We start from the raw sequence: 24,696 nt of genomic DNA on the forward strand, positions 1-24,696 counted from the left end.
CGAGAGAAACTGACACCTGTCATTTGAGAGCATCCCGTCCTCCGAGGACTTTGAGTGAAAATCATCAAGTGAGGAAAACCCAAACCGAAACACCTACAAACCCCAAGTGATTGAGCATCACTGAAGAGATTGATCCTGCGTGGATCCGACGCTTGTTACCTTTGAAGACTGTGCTTCTTCCAAACAGTTAGGCGTCAAGGTCTAGAGCATCCAAGAGGAATTGTGGATTGCCGAGTGACCATGTTTGTGAAGGTTCGGAAGTCACCTGAAGACTTACCACGAGTGATTGGGCGAGGTCTGTGTGACCTTAGCTCCAGGAGAATACGGTGAGGACTGTGTGTCCGAGACTGTGTGTCCTCAGGTTTAAATACCTAGCCGCTCCAACCAGATGTACAACTGAGACAACAGTTGGAACTGGTCTACCAAATCATTGTCTTCACCAAGCTCACTGGTTCTATTTCCTCAACTCTTTCATTTCCTCATAACTGTGTTGAGTGCTTGTTCATATATGTGTTTGAAGACTTTGACTGAATACTTTCTCAAATTCCTCAGTTCAATTTCTTTAGTGTGTTTGTCTTCATTCTGTATTATCATGTGGTTATGCTTTCTGTACTCTGTGCTTGTATTCATTTCATCATGATGACTATGCTTGTGCTCTGTTATGTTTACTTTTGAGTACTTATTCCGCTGCTAGTAGTTCTTCTATAAGGAATTTCCTCACTTGCAAATTCCTCAGTGAAGATTTCATAAAAATCGCCTATTCACCCCCCTCTAGTCAATATAACGCACTTTCAATTGGTACCAGAGCAAGGTACTCCCTTGTTCTGTGTGATTTTGGTTTAACCGCCTGGAGTTTTAGTTATGTCGACCGCAGGTATGATCAAGGTCTCTGCTAGGTGTCCTACATTCGATGGAACGGACTACCCCTACTAGAAGAATAAGATGCGAATGCATCTTGAGGAAATTGATAACGATCTCTGGTATGTTGTGGAAAATGGTGTTCCCTCAGTCACACCTTCTCTGAATGCCACTGATGTGAGGAGATTCAAGCAACTTGATTCTCAAGCGAAGAATATCATATGTGGCCATCTGAGCAAAGGACAGTATGGAAGAGTGAGTGCTTTGGAAACTGCTAAGCTTATCTGGGATAGGCTGTCCAAGGTGAATGAAGGAGTCTCAACACAGCGTGACTCTCGAGTTGATGTTCTTCGCAATCTCTTCAACTGCTTCAAAAGACTCGACAATGAAAATGTTCAACAAACCTTCGATCGCCTCACTAACATCTCAAATGAGCTTCAAGCACTTGGTGCCACTAACATCACTAACCATGAGGTGGTGAAGAAATTGCTGAGATCGCTTGATTCCTCATTTGATACTCTAGCATTGATGATACAAGAACGTGCTGATTACAAGTCACTTGATCTCACTGATATTCTCGAGAGGCTAAATACTCATGAGTTCCAGCTTGTTGAAAAGAGAGATCTCTATGGTTCGAGCTATGGCAGATCACATGCACTGAAGGCCAAGGCAGTATCTGAGTCCGAAGATGAAGACTCTGGTAGCAGCCTTGGTGATCCTGAAGAACTAAGCCATGAGCTAGCACTGCTCGTGAAGAAATTCCAGAAGTTCTCAAGACGTGGTCGCTTTGGAAGACCCTAAAGGAGCAATGATTCCTCATCCAGTGACTACAAGAAGAGGCTTTGTCACAAATGCAAGAAACCTGGACATTACATTCAAGATTGTCCTCAGTGGGAAAAGGAATCAAAGAAGAAGAAATACAAGGATTACAGTTCTGATGATGCGAAGAAAAATAAGAAATCCTCAAAATCTTCATCATCAAAATCCTCAAAGTCTTCATCTCACAAGAAGAGCACCTCCAAGAAGGCTCGGGCATTCATTTGCAAGGAAATGGACTCTGAGGCTGAATCTGAAGAAAATGAGGAAGAGGAGGCATCTAAGGAGTCTGAATCCGGTGTGGGGAGCCTAGCCCTCGCTACTGCATTCGTCAGCAAGTCTATCTTCAACACTGAAGAAAATGACCTCACCAACAAGGCTGATGAAGGCAATGATGACTACGCTCCCACCTATTGCTTCATGGCAACGGGTGCCAAGGTACTCAAATATACCTCCTCTGAATCAAGTGAGAATGAATCTGATGAAAACCTCAAGCCCAGCTATTCTAAACATGCTAAGATTGTTGTAAAACAACAAAGGGCTTTTGAAAAGGTTCAAAACATGCTAGACAAAAGTGATGATATGTTGGGTGAAGAAATGGATCGCTCTAAAGCCTTGACTGAAAATCTTCAAAGACTTCATACTAGGTTTGACAACCTTCAAGGTCATCATAACACCCTCTTATCTAATCATGAGAAGCTTTCTTATGAATTTCTTCAAAGAAAGCAAGATCTTGAAAAGCTAAGAGTGAGTTATGAAGATCTTCAAAAAGATCAGTGCTGCTCAGGAAGAATTCGTTCCTCCTCGTCTGAAATGCATTGAACGTGAATCTGATAATTCTTCACCTGAATGTTCAAATGCTGCTAATGTTTCAAATTCTTCACCTGCCTCTGCTATCACTAATTCCTCATCTGAGGACACTGCCAGTATCATTGACGATGCAGGGCTGAAGGAATTGTACATAACAGGCATGTACAAAAGCCTCAAAGGGCATCAGACTCTTTGTGATGTGCTTAAAAAGTAGATCCTTAATAGGAACCCTAGGAAAGAGGGTATTTCCTTTGAGAGGAAACTCAATGCTGATGGTACATACTGGACGCGTGAGCAGTACCCCAAAACCTCATGGGTTGCTGCAAAGGGACCTCCAGTTGATCCATCTAATTTATCTGGCTTTGCATGTGAATCTCCTCATTCTAATGACGAGTCAATTGACTCCAACTATAAACTGTTCAAAAATCAGAATGGTGAAGTATTTGCTAGATATGTTGGCACTAACTGCAGGAATGGTTCCCCTATGAAGAAAATCTGGGTTCGCAAAAGGTGCCTTGAAAGTCTTCAGGTGAATGTCCTCAGGACATCACTTGTGAAGAATAGGAACCCCAGATCAAATTCTTCATATGGACCGAACTCCTCAAAAGGATCAAAGTCCTCATATGAATATCATCGTGCTAACAACTCTGTTTCGCAGGGAAGAGCTAAGGGCTATGAATATGAGCATTATTCTTCTAATTATTATGTTCATAAGTCCTCAAAGAATTTGTCTGCTTATTCATATGCTTATCCTAACCCCTCTTATGTGAAACGAAATGGACTGGCTTCTATGCCACCTTTCTCGTATGGAGCTCGCAGAGTGATGAACTCTTTGCCACCCCTTCAGATGTGGGTGGTGAAGAAAAAGAACTAATCTCTTCTGCAGGGTCAGGTCTCCAGACGAATGTAATCGTCTGAAGAATTTGCTGGAGACCCGAGTGTGCCTGAAAGGACGCAGGCTAATCATGAAGAAATGAACTTTCATTTCTCACGTCCTCATACTGCTTTATCTGTTCTATTGCTTGATGAAATTGATCTGATGATTTGATGTCATATTCTTCACTGATGAAGTATATGAGTTCGTAAGCTGCACTAATTCATCTACAGGATGATCAACCCAAAGCCACTGAGTGGGTCCTCGATAGTGGATGTACAAATCACATGACTGGTGACAAGAATCTATTGATGGATGCTCCCTTATCTCCATCGCATCTGAAGCATATCATCTTTGCTGAGAAAGGCAAAGGTCAGGTATTGGGTCTAGGTAAGGTTGTGATCACAAAGGATCAACACATGGACAAAGTCATGCTTGTCGAGTCCTTAGGATACAACCTCATGTCTGTCTCAATGCTTTGCGATCGTGATATGGTTGTTGTCTTTGGCAAGTACCATTGTGTTGTGGTTATGGAAGCTGACAATTCCAAAGTCTTCGAAGGCTTTAGGAGAGGAGACCTGTATATTGTTGATTTCTCTACGGGACCACAACCAGCCATGTGCCTACTTGCAAAAGCTTCGGAAGGCTGGCTCTGGCATCGACGACTTGGTCATGCAGGCATGAGGAATTTGCACACGCTTGCGAAGAAGAAGCATGTCATTGGCATCGAGAATGTCAAATTCCTCAAGGATCACTTATGCGGAGCCTGTGAAGTTGGAAAGATGACCAAGTCCAAGCATCCAACGAAGACAATCATGACTACCACTCGACCGTTTGAATTGCTTCATATGGATCTTTTCGGCCCTAATTGTAGGATCTAGAAGTAGATGTGTCTAGAGGGGGGGTGATTAGACACTTAGTGCTAAAGTTGCAATTTTTAAGCTTTTTTGGTTTGAGTGGAGTTTTAGGCACAATTTCAACATACACAATACATATCAAGCAAGCATGCAAAGAATATATAAGCAGCGGAATGTAAAGCATGCAACTTGCAAGAATGTAAGGGGAAGGGTTTGGAGAATTCAAACGCAATTGGAGACACAGATGTTTTTCCCGTGGTTTGGATAGGTGGTGCTATCCTACATCCACGTTGATGGAGACTTCAACCCACGAAGGGTAACGGTTGCGCGAGTCCACGGAAGGCTCCACCCACAAAGGGTAACGGTCGTGCGAGTCCACGGAGGGCTCCACCCACGAAGGGTCCACGAAGAAGCAACCACCCACAAAGGGTCCACGAAGTAGCAACCTTGTCTATCCCACCATGGCCATCGCCCACGAAGGACTTGCCTCACTAGCGGTAGATCTTCACGAAGTAGGCGATCTCCTTGCCCTTACAAACTCCTTGGTTCAACTCCACAATCTTGTAGGAGGCTCCCAAGTGACACCTAGCCAATCTAGGAGACACCACTCTCCAAGAAGTAACAAATGGTGTGTAGGTAATGAACTCCTTGCTCTTGCGCTTCAAATGATAGTCTCCCCAACACTCAACTCTCTCTCATAGGATTTGGATCTTGAGGAAAGAAGATTTGAGTGGAAAGCAACTTGGGAAGGCTAGAGATCAAGATTCATATGGTAGGAATGGAATATCTTGGTCTCAACACATGAGTAGGTGGTTCTCTCTCAGAACATATGAGTTGGAATTGTGTATGTGTTCTGATGGCTCTCTCTACGAATGAAGAGGAGGTGGAGGGGTATATATAGCCTCCACACAAAATCCAACCATTACACATAGTTTTCCAATCTCGGTGGGACCGAATCAACAAACTCGGTCTGACCGAAAAGGTAAACCTAGTGACCGCTAGAGATTTTCGGTGGGACTGACATGCAACTCGGTAGGACCGATATGGTTAGGGTTTGGGCATAACATAATCTCACTGAGACCGATTACACAAACTCGGTGAGACCGATTTTGGTAATTAGCTAACCAGAGAGTTGGTCAGGCAAACTCGGTGGGACCGATTTGCTCTTTCGGTGAGACCGAAAAGTTACAAAAAGGAAACACTGAATTTACATTGCAATCTCGGTGGGACCGATCCGCTCTTTCGGTGAGACCGAAAAGTTACGAAAGGGAAACAAAGAGTTTGCAATCCCATCTCGGTGAGACCGAGATCCCTATCGGTAGAACCGAATTGCTAGGGTTTGGCAGTGGCTTATGACAAGTGAAACTCGGTGGCGCCGGATAGAAAGAATCGGTAGGACCGAGTTTGGCTTAGGGTTTAGGTCATATGTGGATATGGGAAAGTAGTTGAGGGTTTTGGAGCATATCACTAAGCACATGAAGCAAGAGGCTCATTAAGCAACACCTCATCCCTCCTTGATAGTATTGGCTTTTCCTAAAGAATCAATGTGATCTTGGATCACTAAAATATAAAATGAAGAGTCTTGAGCTTGAAGCTTTAGCCAATCCTTTGTCCTTAGCATCTTGAAGGAGTTCCCACAACCTTTAGTCCATGCCACTCCATTGTTGAATTTATCTGAAACATACTAGATAGAAACATTAGTCCAACAAAAGATATGTTGTCATCAATTATCAAAACCACCTAGGGAGCACTTGTGCTTTCAATCTCCCCCTTTTTGGTAATTGATGGCAACATACATCAAAGCTTTAGATAAAGATATAAAGAACAGCAAGTAAAGCTTTGGAAGGACATGTAACAAGCATAGGCTCCCCCTACATGTATGCACTCATGTAAATATGAAGTATAGAGGCATGTGAGAGCATAACCATGATAGAGTAGGCAATGTGTTACATGTATCTTGGTCATATGCATCAGAGCAAAAGATTATCAAGGAAAATACCTTCATGCTCATGAGTCCTTGCAAACAGTATGTACATAAGCAAGAACTCCTCATACTCATGATTTTGATGCATATACTTACCTTGTGGTCTTGAGTTGGCTTAGGATGGAATGAACCTGCACAAACAAGGTTAGATAACACATGTACATCCACTAGCCAGAGCAAACAAAAGAAACCACAAGAATACCAAGACTGGGATGACATGTAGAGAGTAAGTACTAGGTACTATATTGAATTCAACATGTCCCCAAGAGTAAAGATATGCAATGAATTTGTCTGATTTCTTTCCCTTAGGTGTCTTGCTCCCCCTGAGTCTTACATGGGATATTGGGAGAAGATAGGCAACAGAAAATCAGAGCTGAAAGATACAACTGGATAGAACTTAATGCAAATAAGCGTATATGAACATGTCTTTCCCCCAAAAAGACATGTGACATCTCTCCTCTTGAACATCAAGCATCTGGGATCCTTGAGTATTTTCTCTCCCTGGAAATCTCTCTCTCCCCCTTAATAACATCTGGGATCCTTGAGACTTTCTCTCCCCCTTGAGCTTCCCTTAACAACATCTGGGATCCTTGAGACTTTCTCTCCCCCGTGAGCTTTGATGTGATCTCTTTCTCCCCCTTTGACATCAATTTCCAAGAAGGGCTTTCTGGAATCCGTCGTATAGGTTTGGTCCTTGAGACTCAGCACAAAGCAAAGGATAAAATTGTGATGCTTGTAGAGGACAAGATTCATTGAGTGGAGCTGGATCAGAAGAAATGTAGAACAAGTGGCAAACTATTTTTCTGTTTGCAAAGTCGGTGGCACCGAGTGGCATATTTCGGTGGTACCAAAAAGATTCGGTTGGACTAAAAATTGCAAGTCGGTGAAACCGAGTTTACACAGAGAAAAACACTTGTCACCTCAGCTCACTAGACATGTAGGATCTCACAAAGATTTGCAATGAATTACTTGAAGGATTTGCAAGGAATTAAATGCAAAAAATGCAGAACAAAATAAAAAGAAAAGAGAAGAAACTGAAAGATCTAGATGAAGTTTTTCTGGTTTTTTTTGAAAAAGAGAAAGAAAAATAAACACGCATGAGACAAATGCAATAACACAAAGAAAGAACACAAGAGAACTTCATCTAGAGTTGGGCGGTGACATAGTCACCTATGTTTGAGTATATTGACTTAGGAGTCAAGTGAGAACACTTGATCATAGGTCATACCCATCGTTTAAGCTCAAAATGGGGTTACCATTTTTCGTTTAAGCATCTTGATGTATTCACATCTTGTTGAGTTGCTTTGACTCATGTCTTGGAGTAAAGCTTCTCTAAGATGGAATAACATACCTTGGGTGGTGGTGTGGTTCTTGCTCATGTAGTTGAACTTGTGTGGGTGCTCAGGGTTGATGTAGCTCATCAGGAGTTGGGAGCACCACTTGGAGTGTGAGTTCATCTACCTATATGGGTTAGTTCTTGCAAGGAGGAGCACTTGTGTATCCAAAAATGACAATCATGAAGCTCAACATAGAATTTGTCAAAGGATATGTTTGAATGGTTTTGTGCTTCCTTGTCTTCAACCACCATTGTGTAGAGTCTTGGTGATGTAGAGATTGCTCAAGATGTGAGTGAGTCGTAATCTCATGGAATTAGATTCAACCAAGCACCTACATGGGTTAGACAACATGCAAGGTGCAAATATATCCAAGACATAAGATAGTTATCATAAGAGATATATCATGGATTAGTCATAAGCTCATGTCTTGCATGTATCCAATGGAGTTTCTACTCCAAGTTCGAAGCATCAATGATGTTCAATTCTCCTATCAACCTGCAAAACACTTTCTCATCAAGTGGTTTAGTAAATATATCCGCTAATTGCTTATCGGTGCGAACGTGCTTAAGATTAATGTCACCCTTAGCAACATGATCTCGAATGAAATGATGACGAACTTCAATATGCTTAGTTCGAGAATGTTGTACATGATTATGACCAATTTTGATAGCACTTTCATTGTCACAAAGCAGTGGAACATGTTTCACATAAATCCCATAATCTTTAGGAGTTTGGGTCATCCAAAGTAATTGAGCACAACATGAACCAGCGGCAATGTATTCCGCTTCGGCGGTGGATAAGGATACCGAGTTTTGTTTCTTGGAAGACCAAGACACAATAGATCTACCAAGAAATTGACAAGTACCCGAAGTGGACTTTCTATCAACCTTGTCTCTGGCATAATCCGAGTCGGAATAGCCAACAAGATCAAAAGAAGACCTCTTAGGATACCAAATGCCAAAATTTGGTGTATGGATTAAATATCTCACTATCCTTTTCACAACCTTAAGATGACATTCTTTAGGAGAAGCTTGATATCGTGCACACATGCACACACTTAGCATAATATCGGGACGTGAAGCACATAGGTATAACAATGAACCAATCATGGAGCGATAAACCTTTTGATCAACCGGTTCACCATCTTTGGTCAAATCATTATGTCCGCTAGTAGGCATGGGTGTAGACATACCTTTGCATTCTTGCATATTGAACTTCTTGAATAAGTCCTTGGTGTACTTTGTTTGAGAGACAAATGTACCTTCCTTAGTTTGCTTGATTTGCAAACCGAGAAAGAATTTGAGTTCACTCATTATAGACATCTCAAACTTCTCTAACATTAGCTTTCCAAACTTTTCACTAAAGAGAGGGTTAGTTGAACCAAATATGATATCATCAACATAAATTTGGCATACAAATAGTTCTCCATTAACCCTTTTAGTAAAAAGAGTAGAATCAATTTTACCAATTTCAAAACCACTTGTAATAAGGAACTTGGTCAAGCATTTATACCATGCTCTAGGAGCTTGTTTAAGACCATAAAGAGCTTTGTGAAGTTTGTAAACATGATTTGGTTTCTTAGGATTGATAAAGCCGGGAGGTTGTTTGACATAAACTTCCTCCTCTATTTCACCATTTAGAAAAGCACTTTTAATGTCCATTTGGTACAAGGTGATATTATGGTGATTAGCATAGGCAAGTAAGATGCAAATGGACTCAAGTCTAGCAACGGGAGCATATGTCTCACCATAGTCCATACCTTCGACTTGTGTGTACCCTTGGGCGACGAGACGTGCTTTGTTGCGAACCACTTGTCCATCTTCATCTTGCTTGTTGCGAAACACCCATTTGGTACCGATGATGTTGTGGTTGTTGTCGGGCTTCTCAACCAATGTCCAAACTTGGTTTCTCTCAAAATTGTGTAGCTCTTAATGCATAGCGTTTATCCAATCCGGATCTTCCAATGCTTCTTCAACCTTCATAGGTTCAATGCTAGAGATGAATGAATAGTTTTCACAAAAGTTAGCTAAACGAGTTTTTGAGCGAGTGATTCTCCCGGTTTGTATATCATTGAGGATTTGCTCGACGGGATGATCTTTGGCAATTCTTGCTCGAACTCGTGAGAGATTTTGCTTGGGTCTTTGTTGAACATCTTCTTCATCTTGTTCTTCCTCTTGGCCTTCTTCATTGTTGACGTCGTCATTCTCTTGTCGTGGTGGAGAAGGAGGTTGTTGATGTTCGTCTTGATGCATTTCCTCGTTTTCTTCATCTTGGTGTGTCCCACTTGTGGATGCTTCCATGTTAATTCTTGGTTCACCTAGTCATGAAGTAGAAGCTTCCACTTGGACGGATGAAGTACTCTCCTTCACCTCCGTTGGACGAATTTTGCCAATGGACAAGTCTTGGATTGCTTCTGAAGGGTCTTTGTCTCCTACATCAATTGGCAATTGCTCTACTTGCGAGCCATTAGATTCATCAAACTTCACATCTACCGTCTCTTCAACCTTTCGGGTGAAATTGTTGTAGACACGGTAAGTGTGAGAGTTTGAGCCATAACCAAGTAGAAAACCTTCATGAGATTTAGGAGCAAACTTTGAACGACGATGCTTATCAAGAATGTAGCACTTTGAGCCGAATACTCGAAAGTATCCAACTTGGGGTTTGTTACCGGTGAGAAGCTCGTATGCCGTCTTGCCGAGTAGCTTGTGAAGATATAAGCGATTCGTTGCATGACAAGCTGTCTCAACCGCTTCTGCCCAAAAGTGCTTCAGCGTCTTGTATTCATCAAGCATCGTTCTTGCCATTTCGATGAGCGTCCGGTTCTTCCTCTCAACAACTCCATTTTGTTGAGGTGTGTACGTAGCCGAGAACTCGTGTGAAATCCCTTCTTCGTCAAGAAAGGTGTCCACATTTGCGTTCTTGAACTCCGTTCCGTTGTCACTCCGAACCTTCTTGATCTTCACGTCAAACTGATTTTGGGCCTTCCTAGCGAAGTTTCTGAAGATCTTCTGGACCTGCGACTTGTCATTAAGAAAGAACACCCACGTAAATCTTGAAAAATCATCAACTATAACTAGACCAACAGAATTTCCATCGAGACTCTTGTAGGCGTTGGGACCAAAAAGATCCATGTGAAGTAGCTCGAGTGGCCTCCTTGTGGTCATGATGTTCTTCACGGGATGTCTTCCTCCAACCTGTTTACCTGCTTGACAAGCACTGCAAAGTCTATCCTTATCAAATATGACATTGTTAACTCCAAGGATATGATCTCCTTTAATAAGCTTGTCAAGGTTTCTCATGCCAACATGACCTAGTCGTCTATGCCACAACCAACCTTTTGAGGATTTAGCAACAAAGCAAGTTTTAGGTTGTGCCTTTTTAGAGAAATCGACAATGTAAAGATCACCTCTACGCATACCGGTAAAGACCATTTTATGATTGTCTCGACGAAATACTTGGAAATCTACCTCAGTAAATTGGACATTCAAACCGAAATCAGCAAGTCTAGATACTGAAAGTAAGTTGTAGCCAAGAGATTAAACGAGCATGACATTTTGAATGGAACTATCATGTGAGATGGCCACCTTACCAAGGCCAACCACTTTACCCTTTGAATTATCACCAAAGGTGACATATTTCCGAGGGCCGTCATTTTCAGCAAGCTCACGAAACATCTCTTCATCTCCGGTCAAATGATCAGTACATCCACTATCAAGAACCCATTCCTTTCCTCCTGATTCATATCCCCGAAGATTTGCCATAAGACCAAAATGTCTCATTGCATCATCAAGATCGAAGTCACTATCATCATCATCATCATCATCATCATAGTATCCATGTTCATCATGATCTTGTGACTCATCATTTCCTAGAGAGGGTAATTCATTAGATAAATGATCATCAAAGTGGTCACTTTTATGAATTCTTATAGCTTCGAATATGATACACTAATTATTCCAACATCTCCTTTAGCATGCTTAAGATTGGTAAGTTCAAATAGACAATTACCAAAACTAGGATCACTAGAGTTCATCTTACTCAAGGCAATGGATTTATGGAGAATTTCATCCAAAGTTTTCAAGGAATGATCGGGAAATCGTTCCTCAAGAAATTTCCATATAGTATAGGCACAATTAAGAGTAGGCAAACTAGCAATCAAATTTTTGGGCAATCCTCTAATGATGAGCTCAGCAGTTCTAAGATTGCGAATCATGTCAATATCTTCATCTAGGGTAGGATGCAAAGGATCAATATGAGGTGCACAAGGACTAGCAATATACTTGTTCAAATGATATTGATTGAAGATTACAAGCATCTCATTTTTCCACTCATGAAAATACTCTCCATCAAGAATAGGCACTCTATGTCTAAGACTCCCTAAAGTAGACACATCCATCTTCCTCCAATGGTGATTAAACCAAGGCAATGGAGACCAAAGCTCCGATACCACTTGTAGGATCTAGAAGTAGATGTGTCTAGAGGGGGGGTGATTAGACACTTAGTGCTAAAGTTGCAATTTAAGCTTTTTAGGTTTGAGTGGAGTTTTAGGCACAATTTCAACATAGACAATACATATCAAGCAAGCATGCAAAGAATATATAAGCAGCGGAATGTAAAGCATGCAACTTGCAAGAATGTAAGGGGAAGGGTTTGGAGAATTCAAACGCAATTGGAGACACGGATGTTTTTCCCGTGGTTCGGATAGGTGGTGCTATCCTACATCCACGTTGATGGAGACTTCAACCCACGAAGGGTAACGGTTGCACAAGTCCACGAAGGGCTCCACCCATAAAGGGTAACGGTTGCGCGAGTCCATGGAGGGCTCCACCCATGAAGGGTCCACGAAGAAGCAACCACCCACAACGGGTCCACAAAGTAGCAACCTTGTCTATCCCACCATGGCCATCGCCCATGAAGGACTTGCCTCACTAGCGGTAGATCTTCATGAAGTAGGCGATCTCCTTGCCCTTACAAACTCCTTGGTTCAACTCCACAATCTTGTCGGAGGCTCACAAGTGACACCTAGCCAATCTAGGAGACACCACTCTCCAAGAAGTAACAAATGGTGTGTAGGTAATGAAATCCTTGCTCTTGTGCTTCAAATGATAGTCTCCCCAACACTCAACTCTCTCTCATAGGATTTGGATCTTGAGGAAAGAAGATTTGAGTGGAAAGCAACTTGGGAAGGCTAGAGATCAAGATTCATATGGTAGGAATGGAATATCTTGGTCTCAACACATGAGTAGGTGGTTCTCTCTCAGAACATATGAGTTGGAATTGTGTATGTGTTCTGATGGCTCTCTCTATGAATGAAGAGGAGGTGGAGGGCTATATATATCCTCCACACAAAATCCAACCGTTACACACAGTTTTCCAATCTCGGTGGGACCGAATCAACAAACTCGGTCGGACCGAAAAGGTAAACCTAGTGACCGTTAGAGATTTTCGGTGGGACTGACATGCAACTCGGTAGGACCGATATGGTTAGGGTTTGGGCATAACGTAATCTCGGTGAGACCGATTACACAAACTCGGTGAGACCGATTTTGGTAATTAGCTAACCAGAGAGTTGGTCAGGCAAACTCGGTGGGACCGATTTGCTCTTTCGGTGAGACCAAAAAGTTACAAAAAGGAAACACTGAATTTACATTGCAATCTCGGTGGGACCGATCCGCTCTTTCGGTGAGACTGAAAAGTTACAAAAGGGAAACAGAGAGTTTGCAATCCCATCTCGGTGAGACCGAGATCCCTATTGGTAGAACCGAATTGCTAGGGTTTGGCAGTGGCTTATGACAAGTGAAACTCGGTGGCGCCGGATAGAAAGAATCAGTAGGACCGAGTTTGGCTTAGGGTTTAGGTCATATGTGGATATGGGAAAGTAGTTGAGGGTTTTGGAGCATATCACTAAGCACATGAAGCAAGAGGCTCATTAAGCAACACCTCATCCCTCCTTGATAGTATTGGCTTTTCCTAAAGACTCAATGTGATCTTGGATCACTAAAATATAAAATGAAGAGTCTTGAGCTTGAAGCTTTAGCCAATCCTTTGTCCTTAGCATCGTGAAGGAGTTCCCACAACCTTTAGTCCATGCCACTCCATTGTTGAACTTATCTGAAACATACTAGATAGAAACATTAGTCCAACAAAAGATATGTTGTCATCAATTATCAAAACCACCTAGGGAGCACTTGTGCTTTCACTAATCATTATTTTGCTGTTACAAACGATGCATCTCTATATGGCTTTGTTATTGTTGATGATTACTCTCGATACACATGGGTACACATTGTTGCTTACAAACATGAAGTGCAGGAAGTCTTCAAACGATTTTCCTCAAGGGCTTGAACCAACTTTGGTGTGAAGATCAAGCACATCAGAAGTGACAATGGAACCGAGTTCAAGAATTCTAGTCTTGATGACTATCTTGATGAACTTGGTATTACTCATGAGTTATCTGCTCCTTATACTCCTCAGCAGAACGGCGTCGTGGAGCCCAAGAACAAAACTCTTATTGAGATGGCTTGCACTATGCTTGATGAATACAAGACACCTCGTCGTTTCTGGATTGATGCAATTGATACTACGTGCCACATCATCAACAGAGTATATCTTCACAAATTCTTCAAGAAGACAACCTATGAACTCCTCACTGATAAGAAACCCAATGTAAGTTATTTCAAAGTCTTCGGTGCTAAATTTTGGATTAGAGATCCTCATCACAACTCAAAATTTGCATCGAAAGCACATGAAGGTTTTATGCTTGGTTACGGAAAGGACTCGCACACCTACAGAGTCTTCAACAACGTTCTTCACAAGGTTGTTGAAACTGTAGATGTGCGGTTCGATGAAACTAATGGCTCTCAAAGAGAGCACCTACCTACTGTGATAGATGAACCAGCACCTGAGGAAACTATCAAGTTCAAGGCTACTGAGGATGTCATTCCTACTGAAGAATCTGCTGAAGAATTCATTCCAGATCATGAAGAACGTCGAGCTAATGCACCTGAAGAAAATACTGAAGAAAATGGTGCTGAAGAAAATGCTGATCAAATTCCTCAATGACATCCAGCTCATCCTCGCATTGCAAAATAAGTGCATGTTGAAAAGATCATCAATGACATTAAAGCGCCAGGTCCTCTCACACGCTCAAAAGCTTCACATTTATCTAACTTTTGTGGGCACTATGCTTTTGTCTCTATCACAAAGCCCACGAAGGTAGAAAAAGCATTTCTGGAGCCTGAGTGGATTCAGGCCATGCAAGAAGAATTGCATCAGTTGAGCTCAACAACGTCTGGGAACTAGTCAAACGTCTAGATCCTCGCAAGCACAATATCATTGGCACAAAATGGATCTATCGCAACAAGCAAGATGAAAATGTCCTTGTGGTAAGGAATAACGCACGGCTTGTAGCTCAAGGCTACACACAGGTTGAAGGAATTGATTTTGATGATACTTTTGCACCTGTTGCTAGACTTGAGGCTATTCACATATTACTTGCTTATGCTAACCATCATGATATCACTTTATATCAAATGGATGTGAAAAGTGCATTCCTCAATGGTAAGCTTGAGGAAGAAGTATATGTTTCTCAACCCCCCAGGTTTTGAAGATCCAAAGAATCCTGACAAAGTCTTTAGACTCAATAAGGCCCTCTATGGCCTCAAGCAGGCCCCACGGGCATGGTATGATACTTTGAAGGAATTCCTTATGAAGAAAGGCTTCAAACCTGGTCTTCAAATTCATCAACAACTCAATGACATATTCTTATCTCAGGAGAAATACCTCAAGGATGTACTGAGGAAATTCGACATGCAAGATTGCAAAGGCGTCAAAATTCCTATGCCCACAAATGGTCATATGTGCACTGATGAAAATGGTATTGACTTCGATCATAAGGTATACCACTCCATGATTGGTTCTTTATTGTACTTATGTGCATCTAGGCCAGATATTATGCTTAGTGTTTGCATGTGTGCCCGATTTCAAGCTACAACAAAGGAATCACACCATAAGGCTGTGAAGCATATTCTTCGATATCTAGCTCACACACCAACACTTGGATTATGGTACCCCAAGGGCTCGGCTTTTGATCTCATTGGATATTCTAATTCTGACTATGTTGGTGATTGTATGGTACCCCAAGGGCCCATGGAAAGCCTGTTAACGGCCTGTTCGCATATAGCCCATTTACAGCCCGCTAACCCAAGGCCCGTTACACCCTATCCGAATTAGGCCCAGTAGCGTCATCTGGGCCATCCAATATGATTCCAGCCCGTTTTCACTTCTGGCCCATGTATGGCCCATGACGTCTTTCGGCCCCTATGAGGCCCTATGTAACTCTTGGCCTATTAACGGCCCATGGTGAAACTGGCCCGTAATGAACAGTGTATCACTTTACACCCATTAACGGCCCGTGGTGAAACTGGCCCGTAATGAACAGTGTATCACTTTACACCCATTAACGGCCCGTTATTCCATTGGGCCGTTTCCAGCCCATGTTATCTTTCGGCCTTCTCAGAGCCCATTTATTATTAGGCTCATTTCCAACATTCGTTTACTTACGGCCCGTTACTGTCATTTTCTGCTTGTGGGCCAAATTCAGCTCCTGGTTACAGTCGGCCCGTTTGTGGTCCGTTAATACGTTGGGCCGTTTTCATAGCGTCATTAAATACGGCCTATTAACGATGGCCCATTATGGTCGGCCCATGAACGTACGATTCCAACTCTAGCCTGTTTACGGCCATAATGCGGCCTGTTATTGGCCCATGTTTGGCCAATCGATCATACGACCCATATAAGGCCCATTGATGATACGGCCCATAGAAGGCCCATTGTTTCTACGGCCCGTAGAAGGCCCATTGTTTCTACGGCCCATAGAAGGCCTACTGTTTCTATGGCCCGTAGAAGGCCCACTGTTTCTATGGCCCGTAGGAGGCCCAGTGTCACTACAATAAATATTATCCCATGGTTATTGTGGCCTAGTTTTAAAAAATAGGTTATTGCAGCCACTAGCAAACCGCGGAAAAAGAACTGCACTAACTACAAGCAAACAAATAAACAAGACAACAAGGAAATAAATAAGCAAGCAACTTATGCTAGGCTATCATGGCTATTACACATATTACATTCACTGGGCATCAAAGTTCGCCACCAGTGCAAATATAGGGAACAAAGCAACATATAAACGCCGCAACAAAACAAGTCCAGAACTGAAACCACTTCAGAAGAGTTCAAGAAACAATATCCTGGGTACCCATAATGCTGGCAAGATGCTTAGCAAGCTTATTAACTTTCTCTTGTTTGGCACTTAAATCCTTCAGCGCTTGCTGCTGCACAAGAAAGTACGCATCTGAATTATGCATGGACTTCCTCAGTCCTTCGGCTTCTTGCCATAGCACAGCTGACTGATGCCTTTCAGCTTGTAGCTGAGACTGAAGAAGCCGAAGTGATTCAGGCAGCGAGTTCGAAGAGCTTGTGCCAGCGGTACTGGCCAGTAACTCGAACACTACATCAATGTAGGACTGTGGGGTTTTCTCACTGTCTACAAGATCGTTTTTATCACCTTTCTTGGAGACCAACAAGGTTGTATCACTATCTTGAAACTTATCTGCATTACTTTCTCTACCATTGCATAGTGGGGTGCTCTTCTCCAATATTCTGTTTGCATACTACAAGAGAAACAAGCAGACACATCACAGGTTTAGCTTGTAGTATACGAAACTCATTTTGCTAAACCGGTTCAGTAGTAAGGTGGACAGGATAACAACATGAAACAAACATATATCTATGTACTATGGTCACTGTATTGTCCATATCATTCTAGTTTATGTTCCCTAATCAAGATAGAGACACAGTTCAACTCATATATTTTTAAGACACAGCAGCATAGACAGAATATAAGTGTGAGAAACTACACAGCATTGGCAGCACTTGTAATGTGCATCACATGAGAACATAGCTGTTTATACAACTTAAACTGAAATCAACATAGAGCAAGAAGTTAGAACAGCAATCCAGTTAAAGAAATAGGTTTGAAACATACCTGTTGCACCATTGGAGTTTCAATTGGATCCTTCAAATTCGAAAGTAGTTGGTATGAGTAAATACAGTGATGCAACAACAAAGGAGTATGGACCATAGCTACGGAATCTGACCTGAGAATAATTGCTCTTCTACTTTAAACGTGGAGTTTGGGTTAGCTGTGGTGGTCTTCGTGCTTTGGGCACTCCAGTAGCTTTACAAACTACTCGTGTGGGGGTACTCTGTGGTGGACATGGTGCTTTGTCAACTATAAGTGGGTTACTATCTGCTGGGGTTGCGGTTAGATGGGTTGTAGCTGGTTCTCTACCCAAAGGTGTAAGTGTGCAATCTGGAAGATTATGTGTGGTGGGGCTAGTTTGTGGGACAGTACAACCATGGTTCTATCTGCATCGACGGGTAGCACTGTCTTTTGTGAAGAACGAGTTTTTGCTCCCTTAGATACTGCCATCACCCCCTCCAATTCAAATGGCTGATAAACAAGAAAATAAATTGAACGTACACACATTGTATGATAGACAGATGTGGTAATTCACATATATGTTGTCTAACCAAACAGGACAGCATGACACAATTTCACATATATGATGTCTAACTAAACATGATAGCATGACACAGTTTCAGATGTATGATGGATAACTTAATAGGATATAATGGCATAATTCAACATATGATGAGTACCTAAACAGGATGACATGACAAAACTATATGATGTCTTTCTAAAATAGGTTGGGATGAAATAATTCACATACATGTTGTCTAAGTATATAAGATGGCATGATATAATTGACATAATTGATTCATATACTAAGCAGCTGGCACTCGCATGTATGATCTCTAAACTAAGCAGATATAATTCAATATTGTGCATATGATGTCTAAACTAAGCAATGCAAGACACCATATGCATCATATGAGAAATATAAACATTGCAACTTAGAGCATACACCTCAGGTGGGATATAGGACTGGTCATCTGTCTCTGAATCCTCCTCTGAGGAGCTCCCTGTAACCATCGAGATATATGCTTCAACATGTACCATTGCCTGCTCTGAAGACCTTGTTTTCACTCCAGATTTTTCCATAACCGGCTCAAATGGCTCATACACATGAAGAGTAGTTCAATATACACAGATTGTCGACAAATGGAATACATAATAAAAAAAGATGGCATGAGATAATTCACATATATGATGCCTGGCTCCATGGCGGTGCATAATTCACATATATGATAACTGGCTGAAAAACATGGCATTGCATAATTCACATATCTGATATAGAAAGCAAACATGAGGCATTCACACAAAGCATGTCTAATCTAAGCAGATGGCATGGCAATGCAAGACACCATATCCATGATATGAGCAATATAACCTAGCCAAGTTAGATCATGCACCTCGGGGGGGGGGATATGACTGGTCATCTCTCTCTGAATCCTCCTCTGAGGAGCTATCTATAACCAGCAAGAAATCTGCATCGACAGGTAGCACTGACTACTCAGAAGACCTTGTTTTCACTCCAGATTTTCCCATGATCGACTCAAATGGCTGATGCGCAAGAAGAGTAGATGAATGTATAAACATTGTTGACGAATGGAATACATTATGGAAAAAAATATGGCACGATACAATTCACATATACGATGACTGGCTAAACAGGATGGCATTGCATGATTCACGTATATGAAGCCTGGCTAAAGAAGATGGCATTGCATATTTCCCATATACTCCCTCTGTTCCTAAATATTTGTCTTTTTAGAGATTTCAAATGGACTACCACATATAGATGTATATAGACATATTTTAGAGTGTAGATTCACTCATTTTGTTCCGTATGTAGTCACTTGTTGAAATCTCTAAAAAGACAAATATTTAGGAATGGTGGGAGTATGATATAGAAACCAAACAGGTGGCATTCACACAAAGCAAATCTAAACTAAGCTGATGACATATAAGATGTATAATGTAAGCAATGCAAGGCGCCATATGCATGATATGACCAACATCAGCATGCCAGGTTAGAGCAAACACCTCAGGTGGTAATCAGGCATGGTCGGCTCCTTCTGAATCTCCATCTGAATAGTTATCTTCCTCTAGAATACAATCTGGAAATGCAGGAGGGGGGCACCTCGCCCACCATGGAGCGGCGTCTGCATGACATTATATTCGCACGCAATGGTCTTCTCTTTTTCTCTACATGTTCAGTACGATTGTGTACAATATCTGACATGCATAATAAATAAATAGTCTGATTTTGTAAGGCCTAAGGGGTGCATGCAAAAATCAAGACTGATGGTAGCAAATGACTGGATGGATCCAAAACTAATGATAGCAGGTAGATTATAGCTTCAGTTTAAAAAGATAGACATTGGATCATCTATTGTTTGTTGCCCACCCAACATGAACCACATAGAAGACCCCAGATGAACCATATAGTAGACAGATACTATTCGTTGCTGGCTCGATATGAGACCCATGGGCAATTTAAAACTCAAGATTGAACGATAAAGTAGCAGGTAATAATAACCGATGTATAACGTAAGCAAACACGAAAGACTGCGACCTCTCTTCCGGAACTATGTAGTCCTCAGGTTCATCTGCTCAGTCGATGATGGTAATGCAGTTGGCGTGGCTGCTGGCAACGGGGTGATCTGAGCTGGCAAAAGGAAGTCTGCAGGGGGATCTCTGTTGTAGTGAGCACTTCTGTTGATGGTGCACCTCAGGTGGGGTGGATGACGGCACGACAGGAGCAGGACATAACACATAGAGTTTTCTTTGACGCCTATCTGAAAATGAAGTAAATATGTAAGGGCTCCTTAGAATTGGAGGATTCTATAAACGCAGGGACAGGAAAACACAGGAATAGGATAGGAATGCACGTGCAAAATAGAGCATTTGGAAACATAGGATTTCAGTCAACCTGGGTGTTTGGCTCACATGAATTGGAAGAACAGAGGAACGGAGAAACAAAGTGATGCGACGAGTGTACAACCTCTTTGGCATAGCCTTGTGGACCTCAACATCATTGGGTTGGACGTGGAGGATGGTGATGATGCTGGTGTGACTGTCGGAGGCGGGGAAGAAGATCCGAGGCCTCTGGAAACGGCGCCGAGGGTACTGCTCCGCTGTGATGGACGGTTCCTTCGTTGGTGCAGCTCCGCTAAGGTGTACGGCGACGAGGCTAAAGCATGACAAGATAGACAACATTAATCTAAAGTGGGACCCTAATATCATCTGCAATAGATGATGTAAAATACATCACCAAAAAGTGCTAGATGTAAAACGCATCAACCGCGCCACGGCCGCTCCGACAGATGCTGTAAGTACTGTTCACTCTGAACTTAACTGAAGAAAATGAACTTCACAGTCGAAACCGAATTTTACTGTCGAAACTGATTGAACTAGTAACAGAGCATTGCAATTGATGTTTAGGGCATTCGAGCACTAGTAGCAGAGAAGTAGTGATCTAAATCAGCAGATGCTTGAGCAGGGAACGCACTAGCAGAGAGCAAGTTGTGCAGTAGCACCGTGAGCGAGTGCTAAAGCAGCAACTCCTGTAGCTGCCGGAGGTCGTGCAACAGCAGCAGCAGCAGAAGCGAGAGCAAGAGCAGAGCAGCAGAACGAACGAAAGCAGGAGCAGTGCAGCAGCGCGATCGAGAACAAGAACAGAGCCGCAGCGCGAGCGAGATCCGGAGCAGCTGCAGCTAGTGCCGTTGTGGAAGTCACCACCGAGGAAGCAACAACATGGGGGAGAGACGCCATGGATGATGTGGCCGGCAACGGTGCCGTCGATGGAGACACGCCATGTCTGCTCGGTATCGAGCACCGGCAGCCCCGTGAGATCAAATAAAAGATAAAATGCAGCGGTGAGTGCAGAACCTCCTTGGTGGCGCCGAGTTGGCCTCGGATTCATCGGAGGAATTGATGAGGGTGCTGTGGTTCCGGTGGGGCAGGTCAGACGGCGCTGTGGGGATTGAGGTGGCACGATAGACAAGGCGAACATCGGGGCAACTCCTTGGAGGTGGAGGACGGGGCAACTGATCCGGCGGGACGACGAGATCGACAACGGATCCTCATCCGGTGCGGTGGACGAGGGACGGTGATCTGTTGCGGTGGACGACGTAGTCGGGGAAGAGTCTCCGGCTGGGCGGCGGTCGGGAGGCCAACGGAGGAGCGTGGGGTTTCGCGGGTTTTGGCAGCCTCGGTGTAGGAATGGGGGGAGAAGGGGGAGGGGAGCCAAGCTTAGGGACGCGCTTGTCCGAAATGTAGGGTAAGTTACCAGCGTAACCCCACCGGTTTTGACACGACGTGGAGCTTCATTTCCGGCTGAGGGGTAGAAGGGGGATTTCGCATGTCTGGGCTGCGGGAGCAATTTCAGATGAGGAGGGAGTTCTCGCGCGCGTCCAAATTTCGGGATAACAAGGCGCGGCGCGGGTTGAAGAAGTGGGAGTTTCAAAGCAGGTGAGACAAAAGATACTCGAGCTTGAAAATTTCGGGATAACAAGGTGCGGATTCCTTGTTCGGCAGAACAAACTTAATGTGTAAAAAAAACAATTCATACAAGACACAAGAGAGTCATGTCCCCTTTTACTATATTGCTATAGATGCCATTGAAAAAACTACAAGAACAATGTAAAAAAATTGGGAGAACAAGATTACCCTGCACAGTACCAAATCGATTCGCACTTCCCTCAACAACAACAAAAAACAAATCAATTCCCACCAAAGAAAGAGTAATGTCCCTTTTTATATGATTACAGATGCCATGATCTCGAATTTCAATTTTTGAATCCACGTTATGTTGAATTCGAATATATCATTAGGTGACCTTGCGGTTTATAATTGATGTAGTTGTACATTTTGATCTTCCATCATATATGAACATTTTACTCCACCATGTGAACATATATATTGTCGTCTACCATATGGACTAAATTTGAATCAATTTTCCTTATTTGAATACGATTGTTGTCAAGTTATACAATAATTTAAATATTATCTTGATAACAAAAAACATACATATAGCAGTAATCATATTTCACTATGAACTACATGTACCATATGCTCTCCAATTCAAATATTTGTATCCGTTTTATGTTGAATTCAAATCATAGTACATTATTGGTCTAGGTAGCGAGATGTTTGTGATAATCTAAACCCTGTTTTCATACGTATAATTTTTTGCTGAATTGGGACAAGTTTTGGTATAAGCCTCTTGCAAAACTGGAGATTCTCTCAACAAGCCTCGTGGTTCCGAGAGGGAACATGTCACCTTTGTGTGCGAAACGATATATGCTGCCTCCCCCTGATTTTATTTATAGAGGCAACATAGAACTATATGAGTGCCCTGTTAAATTTTGGAATTATTTCAGGTTCATTTGGACTTTTTATACATTAATTGAGTTTCTGGACTTTTAATGTGCATAATCTAAATATGAATTGCATGCACATGCTCCGGTGCACCAAAGTGGGTTGAAAAATCACATGTGTGTCCTTGGTTGAATTTCTAGGTCCCATGGAAGAAATGAGAATGAAATTCAAACATCTGGGCGTCATGACTCGGCCGAGAACATCAAGAAACTTTGATTTTAAATTCATGTAAATCCAAAACTCGCCTGGAAATCATGAAACTTGGCATGGTGTCATGTCATGGCACTAACATGTTGTGGTAAAAAATTGGGCCGATTTGGAACCTCGTGGTTCTAAGAGGGAACGTGCCACCTTTGAGTGTGAAACGATATACGCTGCCCCCCTCGAGTTTCTTAACAAAGGCAACATAGAACTACATTAGTGCCCTGTTAAATTTTGGAATTATTCCGGGTTCGTTTGTCATTTTTTATACATTAATTGAGTTTCTGGTCATTTAATGTGCATAAGTCAAATTTGAACTACAAGCACATGCTCTCGTGCACCAAAGTTGGTTGAAAAATCACATTTGTGTCCTCAGGTGAATTTCTAGGTCCCATGCAAGAAATGAGAATAAAATTAAAACATCTGGGCATCGTGGCTCGGCCGAGAACATTGAGAAACTTGGTTTTAAAATTCTTGTAAATCCAAAACACATCTGAAAATCATGAAACTTGGCACGGATGTCATGTCATGGTACTACCATGTTGGGGTAAAAAAATTGGCCGAATAAGAACAGATTTTTGTATAAGCTTCTTGCAAACCGAAGCTTCTCTCAAGAAGGCTCGTGGTTCTGAGAGGGAACGTGCCACCTTTGAGTGCAAAACGATATACGTTGTCCCCCTTGAGTTTATTTACAAAGACAACATAGAACTACATGAGTGCCCTGTTAAATTTACACATTAATTGAGTTTTTGGTCATTTAATGTGCATAATTCAAATTTGAACTACAAGCACATGCTCCCGTGCACCAAAGTTGGTTGAAAAATCACATTTGTGTCCTCGGGTGAATTTCTACTCCCTCCTTCCATCTATATAGGTCCTAATGCATTTCTCGAGGCTAACTTTGACCAAATGTTAGAGCAATAATATATGACATGCAACTTACACAAAGCATACCTTCAAATTTGTATGTCAAAGGAGCTCCCAATAATATAATTTTCATAGTATACATCTCATGTGCTATTAATCTTGTCAGTATTCAAAGGCTGTCTTGAAAAACACATTAGGCCCTATATAGATGGAAGGAGGGAGTAGGTCCCATGCAAAAAATGAGAATAAAATTCAAACATCCGGGCATCGTGGCTCGTTCGAGAACATTGAGAAACTTGGTTTTAAAATCATGAAACTTGGCATGGTGTCATGTCATGGTAGTACCATGCCGTGGTAAAAAAATTGGCCGAATAGGAACAAATTTTGGTATAAGCTTCTTGCAAATCGGAGCTTCTCTCAAGAAGGCTCATGGTTCTGGGAGGGAACGTTTCACCTTTGTGTGCATAATTCAAATTTGAAATACAAGCACATGTTCCAGTGCACCAAAGATGGTTGAAAAATCACAAGTGTGTCCTTGGGTAAATTTCTAGGTTCCATGCAAGAAATGGGAATGAAATTCAAAATTCTAGGTGTCGTCGCTGGGTTGGAAACATTGAGAAACTTAGTTTTTTAATTCCTCTAAATCCAAAACACGCATGAAAATAATGAAACTGGCTTGGTGCCAT

Source organism: Triticum aestivum, chromosome 5A (assembly GCF_018294505.1).
Source record: "Triticum aestivum cultivar Chinese Spring chromosome 5A, IWGSC CS RefSeq v2.1, whole genome shotgun sequence".
In the NCBI taxonomy this organism is placed as follows: domain Eukaryota; kingdom Viridiplantae; phylum Streptophyta; class Magnoliopsida; order Poales; family Poaceae; genus Triticum; species Triticum aestivum.